Below are 16,288 nucleotides of genomic sequence, written 5' to 3' on the forward strand. Positions count from 1 at the left end.
AATTTTGTTCTTGGTTACTTTAAATTAGAGTAAGTCTGTGACTTTGGGTCTGTGCCTAGATTTTGCAAGCTAGCTGGATTCGCGTCCTGTCCTTCCTTCCACATGCTCATTCTGGCCAGGAGTTTAAGTCTCCTGAAAGGCACCAGATGTTGGGGGGTGGGGGGATGTTTGTTTGTTTGAACTCCCCTTGCAAAAACAACAATAAAAGAAGGGAAGAAAATTGGATGATTTCATATTAGCTTTCCAGCAGAGTGTGACTAAGGCAGGGAGGTAGTTTGGTAAACACACTCAGGGAGGACTGTGGGGAGGGACAAATAAGTACAGAGAAACTCAACAGAAAAGAAGCAAGAGAGACAGAAGTTTCCAATCACTTCCAGAGTGAAGAAAATGAAGACAAAACAGGTGATAAAGTTTTTGTGGACACAGCGTGGAAGTGGAGAGCCAGGACATTAATCTCCAGGCACAATCTAATATGGAGCCAGCAGAAGTGATAGGTGAGAAAAGTGAGGGTGGGAGACAGACCAGAGAACAGGGCTCACTTGGTGATGAGCAGTCCAAACATTGTGCTAGACCTGTTTTAGTCCCTGCTGCGTTCCTTGGGATTTCACACTGTCCTTCTAGAAGTTTATAGCATTCAGGAACCTCCTTCTCCAGGAAACCTTGTGCCTGCATCAAACAGTTGCTGTGATCAAGGTGAGGCACAGAGTAGCTGTTAGAAAGCATATGAGAGAAGTATGAGAGGATGAATATGAGTAAAGAAAGTGTCTAAGAAATCCAAACTGATCCTGGTTTGTGGGACAGGGACAATTTGAGGAGGAAAGGATAATCCAGACAAAAGGAAGGCTCTGGAAGGAGAAAACACAAGTTCTTTGAACTGAAATTCTGCTTTACTTTAAAACACACACATTACAACAGAGATGGGCACATGCACGCACATACACAAACAAGTCAAGTATCCACATGAACACAATTGGTTCTGGATATTCCTTCTTCCTTTAATTGGTCCCAGGTGAGGCATCAACAATCACATCTGGAAATTTTTATACAAATGGCAGGAAAGCCAATGACTTGGGTCACAAATATTTCACGCTCCCTCTTTGCCAGATACACAGGACAAATGTGGTTTACATCTGCCTCCCTATAAATACACACACTCACACTTGCAAGATTCTTTGCTATGGCAAATCCTTGTGTGTGTAAAAGCAGAGCTGGTCAGTGTGCTCCCCATCCCACCCAACGTGGACTCGGTCAGAACTGACAAACTGGATGCTGGGTGACACCTGCGGTCGAGGTCAGGCTTATCACTGGGACGAGGATCAAGCAATGGCAAAGTCATCCCTACTGACTGTAGAAGCAAAACACAGAATCAAATTACATGGCTGAACACTTTTAAAAGCTGCTGCAGCCCCAGCCTTCCAGACCCAGACCCTCTGTGAGACCACAGGAGAGGCTCTGCCAAGCACACCCAGCTCCTGCCTGTCACGCAAACTCAGCTTCGCTTTCAAAAGCTCACCTTTCAAGGAAAAAAGCTACCAGTCCTCCTTTAATCCCCTCTCTTCCTGCCTCAGCTGCTAACAGACTTGCTGAAGAAGTGGCAGTAGCTATCACTTCAGTTTATCCACTTGTAGTCAAGAAGATTGTACTAGTTTCTTGTCTGTCATGCACTGAACTCAAGAGAGCACTGCCTAACTTAACTAGTTCTACCCAGTGTGCACTGGTACTACAAAATGCTATACAAATTTAACAGATCTCAATAGTAAGGACCTATCTCCAAGGCATCAAAGCCTGAACTCAGATCAAGAGCTAAGAGTAGCCGTGTTTCCCAGCAGTAACAGAGCTCAGCTTCATTTTGGGAGTGAGCCTTGGAGAGCACAGGATACCCCCAACACTGCTGCTGCATGAGCATTAGAGCTGCAAAAGATGGACACAGCTTCATTACTGTCTGTGTCAACAGTGCTTGCAGGATTGCAGGGATGTATTTCTCTTCAGCACTAGCTAATTCTCAGAAGAATCACAAGATCTTTGGTTCTTTGCTCTTCTGAAATGTCCTGCTGCTGCAGATGATGCTGTTGGTCGTCTGAGGTAGACACTGACTTAGAAGAACTGAGAGACCTGCTGGGTGCAATGGAGCGTGCAAGGACAGCAGAGTCAGACAGGAACAGCTTACACACTCCCAATGAGCCAGCTCTGATCCTACCTATGGCAACTTTGTGTTGCTCCAGGGGTAAAGAGACTCCAGAGGTGGCTTAGCTAGATGTCAGAGGGAGCCTCCTAACACCACCCAAGGAATCCATTCATAATGGATAGAAGAGTCAACAGCACCTAGGTACTGCATCTGTTGGATATGGCTTTTATTTCTTCCCTTCCATAATCTGTGGCATTTAGCTAGGGTACCCAGCCATATTTTCCCTCATCTAAAGCAAACTGGAAAGCTCCATGTACATTCAAGGAAGAGTTGGTCACTCAGACAGAACGGCACAGCAAGATACACGTTGCCCTGAAGTCAATGGATTCTAAAGGCAAAGCACTACAAATTGCCAAAAGGCCATTATTTTTCATTCAATGTTTAATTAACACATCCAATTTACCTCTAGTCCCACTATTGCAAGAGACAGCTAAATAGTTGTGTGATGCTGCTAGTACCTGTCCTGTCCTGTCAAGAACAGGTACTGCCTTACCAGGTACCTCGTTAGCCTCATTTGTTTTTGGAGTATTCACTGGGAACCCCTACAAGGGTCACTGCTGGAAACAAGATCACTGAACTGACTGAGGAATTTGTCATGGATGGCTCACACTGTTCTCTTCTGGTGCTCTGGGAGCTTTCCTGAAGCACACACCAGGCCGGAGGTAATAACGGGACTAAGAGAAACCGAACAAAGTAGAAGCACAAATGTTTGGAGTCCTCGTTCTGAGTGCTGACAGACACTGCTGTGCTCTGATTTACTTTCTGTAGCCTTTTTAAGGGCACACATTGAAATGACCTCCCCACGTGTCTCCACCAGCGCTCATCTGGTATGCCACAGGTGTGAGGCTGTTGCTGCTCTTAACCTCTTTTAAATGTTCCACCAGATGAAGAGATGAATTCCCTTTGTTCCTCGGAGATGGCGTTTCTTTCATTTCCTGCATAAGGATGCAGTCCACACTTCTAGGAGAGGGAACAGATGATGTAGGCCTAGAGGGTAAGAGTGCATTTGCATGGGATGGGTTATCAGGTGTTTTTGCACAATTAATCATTTATGCCATTGGGCTCTACACATCTGGGAACAGCAGCACTTTTCTGAGGGTGTGCTCTGTTTCACAAGAGCTCAAGAGAAGAAAACCACCCTTTCAAATCCCTTTGCTCTCAGCCCATGGATAGAGTCCCCTTAAAACCTGAATGAAAGGACCCTGATTTGGCTTATTTGCATATGTTATTATGTAAATCAACCTACTGCTTCTTATCCCATGGCAGCAGACCTGCCATACCAGGCTGTAGAAGAGCCCCCAGGTCTGTGCCACAGTGGAGAAGAAGATTGGATTATAGAGGGGGACATATGCGTGAAAACAGGTCGGAGCTGCATATTCACAGTTCATCAGCAGGCACATGGGAAAAGCGGGATTTAACCCTTCACTGTCAGTGAGGCAGGGAAGAGGACAACGGTGAAGCAACCGTGGAGAATGCCGAGATACAATGCAGCAGCCTTTATTTGAACGTGTTTAGGGATAAACAGCAGAATTCTGTGACCACGCAGACAGCAGCCTGCTGCATGGAAGAGAGTTAACGATCTTAAACCACCAGAAATCAAAATGGTGAAAAATTTCCAGCCCCAGGATCATCACAAGAACTGTCTCATATGTGTATCACTGTCACCTTGTGATGTGCCCACAATATTTGCTTGTTGCTCACCAGCATGCACAGCACCTCCCTCCTGAGATGTATATTCTGCATTACTACACAGCCATCCCGCATCCCGCTGCTGTCCCAGACTGTCGCCTGTCTCCACACCTCCAGCATTCCAGCTGCAGCACCCAAACCAACGCTAGCGGCACTGCCCAGGTGCCCAGGACACGCCACAGCTCTACACCTCCTTATGCTTTTGTTCTGGATTTCCCTGCCCAGCACCCCACCACCTCCCAGGGTGGCTGCAGCAGTAGACCCTCTGTCAGCAAAGCCACTTCTGCTCACTGGGAGGCTCAACAGGCCCCGTCAGTGCAGCAGCAGTGCTGGGGTTAACCCGACCCCAGGCCAGCGTATCTAAGCATCTGTAGGAAGCAGAACGTTTTTAATACTGTGAGGAAACTGCTGCGTGGACAACAGAAGCGAAGAGACCAGGCCCCGTCTCCATCAAGAGGAAATAGAAGCAATGCTCAGGGATGCATGGAAAGTGCTGAGTAGTCACAAGATGTATTTGCAAGCTCTAAATAATCTCTTACTAGGGCTAATAAGGCAACTCTCACACACACAAAAAAACCATGGACAGTAAGAAAAGGAAAAAGAATTGGCACTTCCGGAGAACATGGCTGATATGAACCAGCCACTGCCCAAGGACTGATTTTAAATGACTACAGGAGTAAGTGACAATAACTTTAGGATTCCAAGAAATGTCCCAAAGCAAAACTAAATATGCATCTGGTTTTCTCTTTGTTCTGAGAGATGAACTGTGGCTGGTTTTGGCCAAGAGTCTCTCAACTTTTGAAGCCAGCTTTGCCCAACCTGAAGTTTTCAAACCAAGGCAAATAAATTTGATTTAGTAGAGTTTCCTTTGGAGGGATTTTGCATACGTGACACAAACTCGAAGTAAAATGTGTTGGGGTAGAGGGTTGGTTTTGTTTTGTTAATCCCGCCAAGACTAGGAACACAAGGGGGAATTTTAACAGTACTGTAGGTTGACCCAGACCAGTAACATCTTTTCAAATGATGCCATTTTTACCTACCCTGGGTCAGCCACCCTAGTCTACCCTTTGAAAACATGTGGAAAAAAAAGCACATTGACATGCAGCAGCTGACAACTGGGTAACCCTGTCTCATTTTCCAATTGCAAGCAGGACCCAGGTGAGAACAATGGTCCCAAGTCAAAACCAAACACAGTAAAATGGCAGAGCCCTAACAGTCCCAGAAGACCTTACTTCAGATATCTGCAGTTCAAAATGTAAACAAATAAAATAAACCCTCTTCATTTACACGATGAAGGAATCCTCATCCCAACCATCAGTTTTGATGCCCCTCAAAGGCAACATCAAATGTAGGAGGATGCAGCACCGGGATTGTATCTGTGCTCTAATCCTGCAGTTCAGATGCCAGCCTTCTCTTCTGCTGTGGTGGTGCCTCTGCAGATCATGCTCGGAATCAGGGGAACAACCAACTCTGAGTTTCTTTTCACTGTCTTCAGAGTTAAGATGGGGTGGTGGGGTTTCTTCCACCCCAGCTGTGCTGCTTTAGCCACGGCACTGTACTGATTCTGCAGTCAGAAGGATGACACCACAGGAACAACATCCATCTAGCTCCAGCAAAAAATATTCTGGCAACTTGCAAAATAATTACTAAGCTTCCACTCATTTGTGTTTGTTTCCTCACAGTGGAATTCAGGATATGTGGTGGCGGAGCCCAAACAGCCCTAGATGCTTGTACACAACTGCCAGTCACGGTCACTCCAGAGAAGAGAGATAAAGCAGCAGAAAGGAAGGAATCCAGCTGAGGCAATGAACATCCATATGGACGAACCCATCCCACCGAGCATGGCAAAGAAAAGCAGGGTGCTGAGTTCAGCACATCCTTAGGACTCTTGGATGTGCTCAACAAGGGCTGGATGAGCTAGCTGCTGGCAAGTACTATCGATGGCAGCACGTGCATGTTATGCTGCACCTTCCACCTTCCTCGACCCCCTCTAGCAGGCTTGTCCCGCCCCAGTACCAGCCCACACATGCACAAAACCTCTTCTCTTTGGTCTCTTACAGGTTCAACGGGGACCTGTGCTGTTCCCCGTACCTGACAAGGTCCAGAAGCTGCTCCCTACAATCCCTCTGATCTCTTGCTGTTATGGAACTAGCAAAAAGGTGGGAATGCAGCTGCCCCCTGCAAGGACAGCCTGGTGCGTTTAAGCTGCACCAGCTGGAAAAGTGACTGAGATGAGTACTGGAAGCTGCTTTATCTGTGGGTTAGTCTAAGGCAGCGCTTGTCAAACTGACCAAGAGCTTCATGCCCTAACAGCAGGGTATTTTCTACCCTGCGCTCCTCTGTGTACCCTTCCCCCAGAGTCCTTTGTCACCAGATAAAACAGCCCAAGGTCAGAGTGTGCTCCGAATGGCAGCTGTGGTGGCACCCACAGTGCCCCGTCCCTGGCCTGAGCGGGAGCATCACCGACATGCGGCACCCAGCCCCAGCCAGCCGAGCGGCTGGACTCCAGCAACGTCTTCCCATTCCCGGCTGGCTGTCTCCCATGTGGCGACGCACAGCACTATTCACCCGACTATTGGCCCAGCCCAGAACTGTTTTTATTAGAAAACACTAAGGCAAACCTTTCCAAGCCTCAGAAGAATCATCTTGTAAAGATCTGGGCTTGAGATGCCAAACGATTGCTGCTTTGGCGGAGTCTGCACATTCATTTTTTATTGGTCACAAACGCTTTCCAGATGCTGGCATGCTGGCTGCAGATTGCAACTCTGGGGACTTGGCTCCCAGCCCCAGTCACTTTGTTAAACTCTTGACCTGCTGTGGGTTAAAAGAAGCTGGGAATAGGACTGAGTCACCATGAGGGCACTGCTGAGAGAGAGTGCGCACTGCACAGCAGAGACCCATTTCAGCAGCTTTCTGTGCTTAGCTGGCATGGAAAACATTTAAGGTGGTCCACAGCAATCCGGCTGAGCTGCCAAAGCTGGTGAGAACTGCAGCATAACACCAGCCTGGGGTATAGGAGCAGGGACAGAGAGGCTGCCCTGCAGCTGGATTTTCCACACTGCAGCCCATATACGCTTTCCATCTTTTTTTTTCCTCGGCACAAGTGGATTTCCCATCCCTGCTCCAATACTAAAGCAATCCTTGGAGCCAGAGCCATGTGCAACATCAGACTGAAAGCTGAAGCCAGGAAACCTTTCTTGGGTTCAGGTTTCATGACAAGCCTGAAGCTTGTTCATCAAGGAGGTGAGCAAACCTTTGGGGAAAAAAGACTTTCTGGACTCTCCATTGTTACAGGACGCCCCAAATAAGGGAAAAAGGAGAAGTGAACAAGCAGAGGAAACACAATTTTCATAGAGATACTTGATATTTTTCTGGCTGGAAAAATTGCCCTTTGAAAAACATAGCTGTTAAAAATCACTGGGTTTTTTTCTCCTCCTCAATAGTGGAATTTTTTAAAACTAATATTTTGCACTTTTTGATAGATTCCTCAACTGAAATTTTTCTGCAGTTGACTTTTCTTTAACCTCAGTTTTCAAGAAGAAAAAGTTCTCTCAAAATCTCAGTGCAAAGAGAACTCTTCAAACTGACATAAAATTTTTCTTTCTCCTTTGAAACATGCAGCCAAAAGCAGTGTTTCAGAGAAGGTATCTCCATTCAGACATCACCTCAAGGCTCTCGGCTCCACTCCCACATTCACTCCCCTCGACAAAACGCTGCCCACACCACAGCCCTGACAAGCCCCCAGTCTCTGCTGGGGCAGATGATGAACTATGCCATGCTAGACACCAGCCACAACTGGGCAAGAACAAAGACAAAGTTGGAGACCCACAGAAACAAGTCGGCTCCTCCAGCACTCACACAATGATGTGGTGGTGACAATGGCCATTAACACCTGGTCACTTGTCTGCTACTGCTTCAGCACAGGAATCTGCTAGTGCAGCTCTGCTTGATCTCCTCCACCCCAGCAGCTGGGGATGAAGGTTTTTCAGGACGCAGACAGAGGCAGGATGCTGAGTGACAGCTGGGTGCCTCACTGCTCTGGTTATCAAATTCTAACCTTCCTCCAGACCTCCACAGGAGCTCAGTGTCACCCATGGGCCATTCATTAGAGCAGGCAGCGCCGCAGGGTCTTGAGCAAAAGAAGAGTAAGCCAGCCAGTCCTTCTGCTCAAGCCTTCAACAGCCACCCAAGGAGGAGAAGCCATGGCCAGGAGTTTCAGCAGGTGAGCTGGGACCTGCCTTGTACTCATCGTGCTCAGCAGAGGTCTGCCCACTGCTCTCCTGCCTACATTTGCAAGCAATGCACCATCTCTTCAGCATTACTTCTGCATACAGAAAGCTCTGCGGTCCTAAAGGAGTACTGGGGGAAGGTTTTATCCCATGGAGCTGGTCCAGTGATGCTAATTAAATCATCACATTATAGCTGAGGGCTTTCTTGAGTAAGTGTTACCACTTGAGCTGAATCGCACCTCAGAGCATGGCCAGGTGTGCTGCCTCAACTGCAGAGAGCCCAGCCAAACTCATTTCACTTGTGATGCTAAGGCCAATTCCAGCACCGTCTCCAGAGATCAATAAAATAGTGGAACAATTCAGTGTAAACCTGAAACCTTTTAGGTTCAGCCAAGTGGAAATCCAGCCTGAGTTCCCACCCAAAAACAAACAACTGAGAAAAAGAGAGAAAGTTTTACATAATAATCTATCCAACGTTGCAGCAGACAGGGTTTCTCCGAGGACATTATGTAATGTCTCGTAAGGGCTTTTAGCTGAATTATCAGGTGACTTTCACAATTACTGAAGAGAAGAACGGAATCACAGATGAGCAGTGGGTGTGAAAATACACACATCTGCCTGTTGTACATTAGCAGCAGCAGACGTGATTCAAATTCAGCAAGATGTCACTGGAGATAGGCTCATGCTACAACCTCAGATTTGGAGTTGACAGGCTGCAAAGCCCATAGCTGTTTAGCTCCCACATTCTGCTCCAGGCCTGTCTTCTCCAGCAGCAGGGAGGACCACTCTGCAGTGCTTTGTAGAGGGACAGAATCCCCAGGGTGAGTTTTCCTGCCTCCTGGTGTCTTCTGGCCTTACACACCAGGAATCAGTTCTGGGAATGATTGTTTGTGCCACAGGGACAAATGAGAGAGCTCTTGGCTATTTCCTCTCCCACAGCCCAAGGATGAAAACACTTCAGATGAGCACACACTGCGTCGATGGCTGACATTCACTTAGATGTTATTCTCCTCCCAAGTCCTTCCGCTCACTGAGAACTGCAGGGGCACAGGATGAAGGACATGTGCAAACACGAACAGTACATCAGATAATATAACCCCTCATGCCAGCTTACTGAGTTCTGTCTTAAATTTGGCTTACAGCAATAATTAAAAACAACAACAAAAAAACCACAACAACACAAAACCAAAGCAAACCAGCAAAAAGCATCACTTTTTGCTGGGAGTCTGCTCCATAGTCTCTCTCCTCTGATGGTTAGAAAACTTCTAATTATCAGCCTAAAGTTACTACTGGCTAGATGACACTCGTCTGCTCTTGTGCCAGTGATGCCTTTAGTTTAAGCAGTTGTTCTTCCTCCCTGGCATTTACCTCCTCTTTTCTTCCTGTCCTGGTGTATTTATAGAATTTCTCTCGGCCTTCACTTTTTGTGACTGAAGTTGTTATTGAGAGAAGATTTATGTAATGGGTTTTACACTTGCTTTTGCCATCCACTGGTCTGTATTTGTCCAGCTTTGAGTGGAGCAGCTTTGCTTTCAGATCAGCACTGTCCTTTTAGCACGTCACTGAAGAGGTACCTTATACATCCATCGAATGAATGAATGCTCTATGGCTATGCAGGGTGTTTTGCAACTGAATAAATACTCACAAGAAGACAAATCTACAAAGTACTGTCAACATGGCAGCGATTACTGAAGCAACAGGTAGATTATTAGTCTGCAGAAGGCAAGAGAAAAAGGTGGATGGTATTGAGAGCTGTTTGATAGAGAAAGGAAAAGGCCCTTGGCAGAATGAAGAAAAATTAACTTCCAGACAAGTGGAGAGACCTATCTCTGCTCTTCAGAAAGTCCCGAGGCAACAAACCAATGATGTACTGCAGTAGAATTTTTCCTAAAGAAAAGGAAAATGCAAATGTTGCCAAAATTTTTATATTAAAATGTCTTTTCTGTAGACAGTTCTAATAATATCACTATAATTCTGCATATGGAATCATAAAATTATACCACAGGAAACTTAAATCCTTAATCCCCCACTTGCACCATAATCAAATTGCTAGTATCATAACCCTACTGTGGTAAAACCAGCCAGACTAGCAAAGGAGAATGCCTCTTGGGTGAGTACATGCAAGTCTCACATGATGTTGGGATGAGATAGAAGGTTTTGTCCTGTCTGCTTTTGGGCTCCATAATGCTTTTCAGTGTAGTAATACAGCTTATATGCATACGATGCTCTGTCCTGTGAATGCAGCCCAGAGATAGATAGGTGAATCCAAGCCAGTGCATGCAGCTGGCTTAAATACATCTGTGAACCGCATTCCCAGCAGAAATTGCCTTAGACTCCATTTTCTGGCCAAATTATTGCTAACATTTTGAAGCAGTTTCTCCTGGAGACATTTTTCAGGCTAGATTTTGTACATGGGTATTAATCAAACAATTCCTTTGACAGCTGACAGAACTATTCCAGATTTCACCAGGCAGCTGACATAAAATCTCAGCATTTTGTGCTCCTCCCAAACTCTACTGTGAAGTCTTGTTGGTTAACTAACTTTTGTATTTCACCCAAGAGGCAGCTGCACCACACTAGATAGTGAATAACTCTGAGTTACTCCATTACACTGTGTTGCTTCCTACACAAGAACATAGCCTACTATAATTGCAGGTAAGTGCAACTGATTAGGTAGAATTCGAAGAGATACAGTCGATCAGTCAGGAAGCTTTAAAACACACTAATCTCACTAATCTCTCTTTTAAATGCATCAAATTCTACATTTTATAGAGACTTTTACTGACCACTGCTGCAAGTCACCAGCAGCACCTACTGTTTAAATGATGGGTGTTTTACCAACAGCTCTTCTGCTCCCCCTAGCACTTGTTCCTATTATTGCAGATTATTTATAGAATTGCCAATTACTACCAATTTGACAACGTTCTGATTGCAAAGCTAGGTTTCATCCTCCCACATGAAACCTGTAGGAATGGAGGATGGGTGAAAGGAGAGGAATGAGAGGATTCCCCTGAATCAACCTGGGCAGAGCTGGTTTCAGCTCACCCTTACACATACCAGCTCTCACTGCTCCTGCACTCGCAAGGAGTTGCAGAGCTTTGCTTCTCCCAGAGTCCACTGCAGCTCCTTCATTTTGCTCCCATTCTGGAATCGCATCCTTGTTGTGTTCTTCTTTGGAGCGGGGAAAGGGTACGGCTCTGGTGTTTGTGCCTGCATTTGTGCTCTCAGACTTACCTACACCTCAATATGAATGCACACACACAACACACAGCAAGAGTATGCAATTCATAGCAGATCACCCTGAAATTCTTCCACTTTGAACTCTGCTAACGTCATTATTACTGTCTTACCAGGTTTGCAGGACACATGACTGCTAAGTCGCAGATCCAGTGGATCTCAAACCTCACCTCTGGTGTTTCTGTACAAATGGACCACAGCTCCCTTGAGCAGCCACTCTGGCAACAAACCTCCCCAGCCCAGGGCCCCTCGGTGTGTGCAGCACACGCTGCCTCCGGCCAGGGCATTGACAACACCGACATCAGCACCTGTATCAGGAGTCTCCTTGCTCACCCATGTCCTCTATGACTCACCGTCTATTCTCACATCTGGTTCTTTGTAAGCATTGCATCAGTAATAAATAAATATATGTACGGATCCATAATCAAATACCCCAAACCTGTATCTGATGTCATGATGCTGACAGGCATCAAGAAAGGGACAGTGGGTTTGGAGTTCCTTATCAAGGGGCAAAGATTGATGTTGATCCTGATAGCCTCATCCTAAACTGACAACAGGCTCTAAGGAGGAGGAAAGATCATCTTCTAGGGGGCAATTTTTGAAAAGAAAACTCAAAAGTTTCGTACAGACACATCACTGAGGTTCCTTGGGGTTAAGGCAGTTAAGGGGTTGGTTTTGTTAAGGCACACCAGAACACACCCTGGGGTTAGGGAGATAGCAGTATGACTAATTCTAGTACATCACATCTCCTTCCCTCTGGAAATTAGGGAACAAACACTGACTGTCAGGGAGCAGCAAGCTATCTGGAACTGGGACTTTGTCTCCAGCAATTTCTTACTCTCCCCTCTTTGCTAACTGGGAAACGAGTTTCTCTCTGAAACATTTCCCTCTTTCGTTCTCTATCACTCCCTTCCTCTGAAAGTGTAAAATGAGTCAACTGGATAGCAAATCAAGAAAGAAAGAGAACATACATTTGTTAGAAGCTGGAGAGAGTAAATATCTATCTCCAGTTGCAGGGATTGGCACGGATTCCTACCCATAAAGATAAGGCTCCACAGCCAGAGCTCGAGGAGGTTAGATCTTCCTCCAGGCACGATAGGCCCTGATCCAGTGGATGGTACAGAGAGAACAGGGATTTCCCCAATATCGGTGCAGACTATGTTAAGTTCCACCTTCAGGCCATGTATAATGGATGAATTATAAACCCTTGAAATCTAGTTTTCTAGTGCAAACATTGGTAGATCCTTGAAGCAGTCTTATAACAATTACACCGGATAGCATTGTTTACTAACTGCAATAGTACACCATAATAAACTACACTCTGCCTTGATATTATAATGCTGTACTATGATTACAGCTAAAACAAATATTATGCTGAACTGTGTACATGACACTTCCACATTCTCCTACTCAGCCACACCTCAGGCAAAGGCAACTAATTCAGCATATAGAAAAAAATCTTAATTTCAAGCTTCACAATTGCAGAAAGTGCCAAAACAAACTGAAGCCCACAGGCTTCAGAAGGTTATATGACCAGCAGCCTTCAAAGACAAAAAGGGAGAGGACTGGCAAAGGGAATTCACTTTACAGAATTTGAAGGAAAAAGATGCTGGGAAGGTCATAAAACAATATGGTTAAAATGGTCACAAAAATGTTTGATTTCCCTTTCATATACAGGGTTAACAAAATAAGCAAACTGCAAATGTGCAGTGACTAATGATTTGGTCACATTTGTTTAATACATACACATCTAAGGAACACACTAAGCAAACTTCCAAACTAGAACGACACTGCCCTTTCTACTCTAATAGCAAGAAACCTTGTAGCTGTACTATGATCCACAGTGTCCTGCAGACGAACGTTCAGGCTATTCCACAACCTCTTCTAATGTCTTTCGGAGCTTCAAGAAACCTACTGAGGAAGTTTACAAAGCCATGAGAAAGCCCCTCACACCTAGGGGTTTTATTTATTTTATTTATCACCCTTCAGGGGCCCTGGCTGACAGTCATTACTGACGGTGCTTCGTAACCATCACTGGTTGTATAGTTTTGAAACAGTCATGTAGTAGGTATGTTAAAGCTGAAAGATAAATCCATATTCAGGTAGAAATGAAAACATTTCCATTTGCTAACCCTAAAAATATATGCGTATGCGCACACATTTGTGTACACACCCCCTACTCGATCATACTGCCTTCCAAACACAGCATCGCTGCATGGTGCACCACAGCTCTGGGGTAACAATTTTTTTGGCTTTTACCCCTGCCTGATTTTCTTCAGTGACAGTCAATTCTGATGTTTGGAGTTAGATGCACAGCAGACTTTTCAAAGGGTTGTTGAGTTCTTCTGGTAATCTAATAATCGCAGTGAGCAGGCTGGACAGGTCTTCCTGGCCTACAGAAAGGACTCGATATGCCATCTCTGGGTTCATCTAACCTTGTGCTCAAGAGCCTTTTCATTTGCTTACTTCAGTGCTGGATCCACCCCATGCGTGAGGGCTCGGCACGCCATCGTGCAAACTAGCAGAGGTTTGTGCAGGAGCCTTACGTGCAGGCAGAGCTACAGCTAACATGGTTTTGGTTAACCCCACAAAACAAACACCTCCAGCTTCTCAAGAAGAGAGATGACTCTTCTTCTACCACCTCACACTGTCATAGTTGAAATGAAAATGTAAATAATTTTCATGTATCCCAGCCGTGACTCATTCAGCACAGATGTATGTGGAACACTGGCAGTTCAAGTCATAAGGCTGAAAATCAGGGTGTTCACTTTGGGACTGGTGGGCACATGGACACTTAGCCTGGAGTATCATAAACGCAGCTTGTGCTGAAATTGCCAAACAAGCACTAACACCTGAGTGACCCTCCTGCTGCCACTCCAAGCTCCGTACTACAGGTGTGGAAGTGTCACTGGACCATGACCTCTGCAACCTTCCTTTGCAGTGAGAGGAGCAGAAAAGGTCTGCCAATGCTGAGCTTCAAGCTGCTGCAAGTAGATTTCTACCAGCAAAGTGGTTCTGGTATCTCTGCATTACACTGTAGTCACTCTAATTTAAGAAGAGAGGAAGGAAAAAAAAACAACACCAAGACTGAAGACTGATGTTTTATGAAAGCTGAGATTCTCCCCCTCTGCATGATACCATCTCCCACATCAGAGAAAGCCCAACAGCCGTGGGCTTCCCATCCAGCTCTGGCTCCTGAACAGCAAAGCTGCAAACAAACTCTAAATTAGGCAATGACTTCAGGTAAAAGCAGAATTACCACACACTTGTCAAGCAGCCAATTCAAAGCAGCAATACCTGAGGAGGAGGCTGAAAGTTTGATGGCTTTGCTGGCTTGATTGGCTGCCACGATGCCCAGGATGACCGATGACACTTTCTTGGGCAGGAGCCATCTCCTGCAGGGCCCACACCCCGAGCAGGGGCTGCTCCCTTTCAGAGCAGCCGGCTCCTGCAGCGGGTTCACTGCCTACACGTTTGCTCCTTCCCGACTTCTGAAACAGGTCCTACTTGTATGGGGGGTGCTTGGTGTGTCTCTGGTATTTATAATTACACATTTATTGAGCTTGTGCAATCCAAACTCCAGCTTCAGGCCAAAAGTTCATTGCTAGAGGGGTTCAATAAAGAATTTCCTTCTGAGAATGGAGCATTACACCACTTGCCAAGTGTGTCAGGCGGTTTTCCAGCCTCCTGTTGGGTCACACCCATTTTGACTGCTCCAGTGGCTGGATACTGTGTACATGCCTGGCCCTATCCCTCAGCTCCATCGGATTAATTGTGTCTGCACGCTCCAGACATCAGCAAACCAAGGCAGGTTGTCATACAGCCCTTCCTGCCACAGGCCTAGGACCCCAGACCAGCTGAAGCAAGTAAACACGTAAGGACAAAACTGGGTTTCCAAGCAGCAGACAGCCAACTGTTGACTACTTTGCATGTATATCCCTAAAATATCACACCATTCTTTGTAAATCTCATCACACAGGCAAGCCTTGCGGTGGCAATAGTGACATTTTTCTGATGGAATACTTAATCTCAGGGACACACAACTTATCATGCTAGAGACAGTGCATATGTTATAAAAAGTGATGGTTTCTGCCCTAAGAAGTTCACAGTCTCTGTTCAATGTGACATCATGTTCCTTTTGTATTATTCTTGTAGCATCATGAAGAGCTGAATACTTGATAGTGTATTATCATCTTGCACGTAAGGAAATACAAATACTGGTCCTTTCACATGCCATTAGAGGATCATTGCCTATCACTCCATGCACAAAGACTCTGAAGCTGAGAAAACAGTTCACCTCTAATGCTATTATGTGATATTGTACCATGCTGCCCTGCCAATTAACAACATAATCCCAGTGCAAACAAGTAAACCAGAACTCGTACACAGACAATTTTAGTTTAGTATGGAGTCTGATACCACTGTTGGTAGTAAGGCAGGGGAATGAGGCTAATTTTCTTATCAAGGTTCACATGAGTATAAATGCTCTTCCCTTAGCCTTTATAATTTCCCTCAATGACCTTACTGCATTAAGGCTTGCAATGCAATAAACAGTTTTGCAGATGGAGAAACTGAGGCAAAAAGTCAGAGGCCTTTCAGGGGATCACGCAGTGAGCGAAAACTGAAGCCAAGAAGAGCTACCTGTTGCTAGTGTGTAAACTCCATTTGCTGACCACGAGGCTACACGTCCTCCACCTCAGATGGGGGCACAGGCATATGGGCTGATTATGAGAAGCAAGTTACAGGAAGACATGGATTTCAGTAGAACAGACTGGAGTGCAGGGATTAACACGATTTAAAGGGTCACTTGGGGAGGAGAAACGGCAAACATAAATACAACTCTATTCAGCGAAATTCAACTAAAAGATAATCCAGGCCTCAACTGTACACAGACACCTATACTGCTGTAGATACCAGGTCCTCTTCTCCTAAGGAAAGTAACAGCTCT

At 45.6% G+C, this 16,288-nt stretch overlaps 1 long non-coding RNA gene across 1 annotated transcript in view; it reads right to left on the reverse strand.

Annotated features, from left to right (window-relative positions):
* The window catches only part of LOC135575619 (uncharacterized), a 155,834-nt gene extending 140,715 nt beyond the window's left edge, over positions 1-15,119 (reverse strand). The window contains exon 1 of the long non-coding RNA XR_010466721.1: positions 14,638-15,119. This is a non-coding gene — a long non-coding RNA (uncharacterized LOC135575619). The remainder of the gene's footprint in view (positions 1-14,637) is intronic.
* Positions 15,120-16,288: the final 1,169 nt, after the last annotated feature.

The sequence above is a fragment of the Columba livia genome, chromosome 17 (genome assembly GCF_036013475.1).
Source record: "Columba livia isolate bColLiv1 breed racing homer chromosome 17, bColLiv1.pat.W.v2, whole genome shotgun sequence".
NCBI classification, from domain to species: Eukaryota; Metazoa; Chordata; class Aves; order Columbiformes; family Columbidae; genus Columba; species Columba livia.